The sequence below is a fragment of the Panulirus ornatus genome, chromosome 5, assembly GCF_036320965.1.
Source record: "Panulirus ornatus isolate Po-2019 chromosome 5, ASM3632096v1, whole genome shotgun sequence".
NCBI lineage: Eukaryota > Metazoa > Arthropoda > Malacostraca > Decapoda > Palinuridae > Panulirus > Panulirus ornatus.
The window spans coordinates 9513262-9519606 of NC_092228.1; the positions used below are offsets into that span (position 1 = coordinate 9513262).

The 6345-nt window shown below is 40.2% G+C and overlaps 1 protein-coding gene across 1 annotated transcript in view; it reads right to left on the reverse strand.

The window, feature by feature from the left end:
- The window catches only part of Plod (procollagen lysyl hydroxylase), a 230558-nt gene that overhangs the window by 170802 nt on the left and 53411 nt on the right, over window positions 1–6345 (reverse strand). The window lies entirely within an intron of this gene.

Consider the following 6345-nt stretch of genomic DNA (forward strand, 5'->3'; position numbering starts at 1 on the left):
TAAATAAAATATATATATATATATATATATATATATATATATATATATATATATATATATATATATATATATATATATATATATATATATATATATATATATATATATATTGCTTTCTTACTACAGGAAAATGAAGCTCGATAACTTCCCAAGTGCACTTTCGTGTAATGATCACATCATCAGGGGAGACACAAGAATGAAATACAAGTCAGTTGATATACACCGGATAAATATATAATATAAATATATATATATAATATATATATATATAATACAAATATATGCATGTGTATGGGGGTGGGTTGGGCCATTTCTTTCGTCTGTTTCCTTGCGCTACCTCGCAAACGCGGGAGACAGCGACAAAAAAAAAAAAAAATATATATATATATATATATATATATATATATATATATATATATATATATATATATATATATATATATATACTACCTTTCCTGGTATGAGAGGGGAGTGGTTGGCGAGGAGGAGCCTTCTGCTTTACCCTCCCGTCTCCAACCACACCCTCGTCAGGGACCATCAGGGCCTCTGATCATCTGGCTTCCCTAAGTACTCCCTCCAGTGACATCCCCTCCCTCACCCCCAGACCAATGACGCATCATCCTCCCTCCATCGCCAATGACGACACTCTCCTCAGCCACACCCTAACTCCGCCCCGGATGGAGAGTGGAGCACCTTCGCTCTACCCGCTAGCGACACACACAACCCTCAGCTTCCAGTAGCACATACTCCTCGCCCACATGCAATAACTGTAATACATCTGCTCTTGCTGTACTTTCCTCATGCGGATGAGTGTGTGCACATTCTAACAAAAAGGCTACATATGTTACCGTGCAAACAAGTGATAAATGTGACTATCACACGTTTGTAAACTAGTACATATATATGGCTGTAGACGACTGACCTAATATATCCCACACAAACATCAAACATGAGAAAATTCCTTTGTGCTTTGTCACACAAAACACATTTCTACCAAATAATTTCCTCGAAGTTCTACTTGTTCTTCCAGTGTTTACATCTGAGCATGGTAACTACAGGTAGGAAAGCCCTGGCAAAACATGAACACGAGATAAATGTTGCTCAAATATGAATCAGTAAACATTTAGGCAAGAGACGGGAGAGGTTCCAGCTGCGGCGGTGGCCAAGCTGACGACACTCTGGTGTTGGTGTGTCATGAGGTCTGCACTGTCCCGAGTCTGACGGGGGAGAGAGGACAGGTAGGCTGGCGGGGGCAAGACTATGATAAGCAGCAGGTGATGGAGGAGGAGGAGCAGGAGGGAGGAGGAGGAGGTGGGGTTAAAAGTCAAAATGACACCCGTCATTGATGATGTGGCCCCAATATCCTATACGAGGGAAGCCAAAGGTGAGGAGAGAGTATGATGCTACCGAGGGAGACACGTTCCCTATTAGAGAATGCCGCGGCTTCCTGGGGGCTGAACCCAACCTCTGAGCACTAATGACACACATTGTAAGCCGGAGTTAGGGTTCAACTTTACGACCTTAAACATAAAGTAACAAAAAATATAAAGAACTTTATATATTCTCTAATACTTTGTATTATTTCTTTTTTATGTGATCTAAATATAGACAAACCAACCCATTTTTTTTTTCGTACCATGAATTTTTCCAGCGTGGTTATGAATATATAATGCGACCTGAGCAGCGGCTGCCCTTCCTCCAAGAAAATGCATCTTCAGCCGACGGTGGAGGGAGGTCAGACAAGTAACCCGGACCAAACACATCATACTCCACAATATAAACACAAACGTTATCATCTTTGGTTGAAACTACAAATTATAAATCCAGTCATCCACAAATGTAATATATATATATATATATATATATATATATATATATATATATATATATATATATATATATATATATATATTATAAGAAATATTTAAGGACAATATGTGGTGTGAGGTACTTTGATCGAGTAAGTAATGAATGGGTGAGAGAAATACGTGGTAATAAAAAGTGCGTGGTTGAGACAGCAGGTGTGCTGAAATGGTTTGGACATATGGAGAGAATGAGAGAGGAAAGATTGACAGAGAGGATATATATATGTCAGAGGTGGAGGTAACAACAAGCTCAAGACCACATTGAAGGTGATGGAGTGGAGTGAAAAATATTTTGAGCGATCGGGGCCTGGACAAGCAGGAGGGTGAAAGGCGCGCACGGAATAGAGTGAAGTGGTACGATGTGGTATACTGTGGTCGGCGTGCTGTCAACAGACTGAACCAGGGCATGTGAAAAGTCTAGGGTCAACCATGGAAAGGTCTGTGGGGTCTGGACGCGCACAGGGAGCTGTGGTATCGGTGCATTACACATCACAGATAGAGACTCAGTGTAAGCGTATTTTTCAGTATTTCCTGGAGATACCTCGCTAACGCAAGGGGTAGCGATGCTGTTTCCTGTGGGCCGGGGTGGCACCAGAAATGGATGAGGGAGAGAAAGTATGAATATATATACATATGTCTATGTTGATATGTATATGTATATATGATATGTACGTGCATGTATATGCATATATGTATATATGCATGTGTATATGAAAGGATGGGTCTTTCTTGGTTTATTTCCTGGCGCTATCTCACTGACGCGAGAAACGGCGATCAAGTATGATAACTATATATATATATATATATATATATATATATATATATATAAATTCAATATTCATACGTCATCCGTTCAAGCTTCATATTCGAACAACTGAAAGTTTAATAAAAACAGAACAAAATGGTTAGTGACGAAACGAAAGATTTACGAAAAAAGAGATATATGATATCCTCTATCACGTATATATATATATATATATATATATATATATATATATATATATATATATACATATATATATATATATATATATATATATATATATATATATATATATATATATATATATACATATATATATATATATATATATATATATATATATATATATATATATATATATATATATATATATATATATATATATAGATATATTCTTTTCTTTTCTTCAATAGATGTTTGCCGTTTCCCACGCCAGCGAGATAGCACCAAGGACAAACTAAGAAAAATCGTCGTTCGCTCACCACCAATTCTCCAGCTGTTATGCGCAACGCATGACCACCAACCAGGTGCGTCGTATGTAGCATGTAGACCACCTCTCCACATGATCAAGCAGCCTTCAGCTGACCATCGCGCTTGACGTCCACCAACCCAGCTGCGTTCTGCTAACCAGCGTGACGTGTATCATCGGCAAATCGTTTTCTGCTGAACGGCGTGACGTCAACCAACAAATCGTTTTCTGCTGAAAGGCGTGACATCTAACCAACCAATTTGCTTCATGGAGCCATGGACGACTTTCTCCCGAATATCTCCTCCACAACATTTGTAGGGTCAATACCCTACGGCTGAGGTTAGAAGATACAGCCACATTTACGTCTCGCCTTTCATTACTTCCTGGGGAAACCAAGCGACATCAAAAACCCAGAGATCAAATTATCAAAAGAATTTGTTGATTTCATTTTCTATCATCGAACAAAATTGCCATTTTCTCCTCTGTCAAGGATAAACTGAAGAGAAACTTCATTCACATCCTTCTGTGTGTGTGTGTGTGTGTGTGTGTGTGTGTGTGTGTGTGTATATATATATATATATATATATATATATATATATATATATATATATATATATATATATATATATATATATATGTTTATACTACTTGCCATTTCCCGCGTTAGCGAGGTTGCGTTAAAGAAGAGACGACTGAGCCTTTGAGGGAATATCCTCACTTGGCCCCCTTCTCTGTTCCTTCTTTTGGAAAATTTAAAAAGAGAGGGGAGGATTTCCAGCCCCCCCCCGCTCCATTCCCTTTTAGTCGCCTTCTACGACACGCAGGGAATACGTGGGAAGTATTTTTTTCTAATTTTCCAAAAGAAGGAACAGAGAAGGGGGCCAGGTGAGGATATTCCCTCGAAGGCCCAGTCCTCTGTTCTTAACGCTACCTCGCTAATGCGGGAAATGGCGAATAGTATGAAAGAAAGAAAGAATATATATATATATATATATATATATATATATATATATATATATATATATATATATATATATATACACCGTACAGCCTCTGGGACACGACCAGTAACGTCCCACGTCCCGCACAACCCAGGCTGGGCTCCGTAATCCTCTTAGGCGAAGCAGGCGACTTAAAAAAAAAAAAAAACTACCAATATATCAGCATCCGGCGATCGTCATGTGACACACAAAACCGAATCCAGCTAACACCAGCAGTGTACCATATAGTAACCATCACACCGCTTTCCATATGGTCTGGTGGTTGACCCACTGGGAAGGACTCGTCGGTAAGATCCTTGAGCGGGTTGGCTGGCGCGACCAATGGGCACGCACGATGGTCTGGTCTGTGACCTGACCCTAGTAGGTCAGGTCAAAGGCCAGGGCCTCATACCAGAGGGTCGTGGTCACAATAGTTCGATGCACAACAGCAAAAGAATAAATAAAATAAATAAACACGGAAAGAGCAGATCAGCAAAGAGCTATACAAACTGAAGTAGGAACTCATTCCTATAAACCTATGATATTCACAAGTGAAAATGCCTCATGGAAATACACGAGAGAACGTAGTGTCATATATTATTCAAATCCATTTGCTGTTTTAATGTTCGTCTCGTTCGAGGCATTTAAGCTGCCGCTCTATGACAGACCGGGAGACACTAAAGAGAGACGCCATCTTTATCAGCCAAATCTCCATTGCCTTCGGCGGGCGTTACCTAAGAAAAACCGGACATTATAGAGAGCAGAGTAACCTGTGGAACCCTGAGGGCGTCTCTGTCACCCGGCCAGCCTTCGACCGACACCTGTGATGGGAATGACAGTTCTGCAGAGTTCAGTCCCCCTACAAAGTTCCCGTTCTCATATGAGGCCTAAGTCCTTGAATTCTCGACTTTCTCTAACTTTTCTGTTTCTCTTGTGCACAGCTTCCTCTCGCCGGTCAACCGCAGCAGCAGCAGCAGCAGCCACAGATGGACCGACTTCTCCCTCTTATTCTACCAATGGTGGCTCCACTCTGCTGACTACAACTCATTTCTCCTACCCTACTCACTCAATGACTCGTACTCGTTCTTGCACAGAGCACCTCTCTCTTAATCCCGACCTGTGCAAGATCCAAGACCTTGGAATGGGGAACCACAAATGAGGTTCATTTCGATAATGCAATGTCTACCAATACATTCATCTTTCTAAATATCATTATTTTTCCCCTTTTTAACAACTTCAAAATACATTTCATTACTGCAATAACATGTGTTGGGCATAACCACAGCCTCCACTCTATTCACGAAAAGTCACGTGAAAACTGCAAAATCTGCCTCCCAAGTGCTGGGGAGGGAAACTGTATTGCATCCTCAATCATTTCTCTCTATCTTCAGGGGGTCTAATTCGACACAGTGGGGTGGCTCTTCCTTGACCTCTTTATCAGCCAAAGTGAATTCACAACTCCTCTGTTGCACTAATTCTCCTGACATCACTTCAGCCACACATCTCTGTCCACAACAACGTTGCTGTCCTGTCTCTATCCTGCAGGTACTACCATTGCTCTCGTGAAATGTCTGCATGTGTCCCTGCCACCACAAAGACCTGAACCCACGACTCGCGTCTACCTGCTTTTTCCCACTGTATCTGTGATGAGACCAGCCACACGAGGACTGACCGTTATAATACATCCTTCTTCCCTCCTACACCGAAGCTGTGCATCTCTCTGCTAATAACCTTTCAAACCTTTGAGTCAAGTCTACAAATACTTGGGGAGCTCTGGGAAATTTCTTCATGTTTTTTTCTTGTCATATTTTCCTTTCACTTGAGTTATCTACGACAGGTGTATTTTTCGCCATGTCCTGTCGGTCACTTTATATATATATATATATATATATATATATATATATATATATATATATATATATATATATATATATATATTGGAAAGATCACAATTTTGCGCGTGATCAAGTTTATTCTCATGAGTCCACGGGGAAAATGAAACACGATAAGCTCCCAAGTGCACTTTCGTGTAATAACCACACCATCATGGGAAATACAAGAAATATAACAGTCAGTTGATATACAACGAAGAGACGTAGCTAAGACGCCATTTACCAAATGGGAACCCATCTAATCATCAAACCATCAATATACTTAGTAAGATCACCAGGATACACTGACACTGGTAAACTACTCGCCTTGTCATCATCACTTCGAGACCCCAGTCCTCTTTCCTAGCCATTACTGGGGAAAATCTGGTGGATGAGA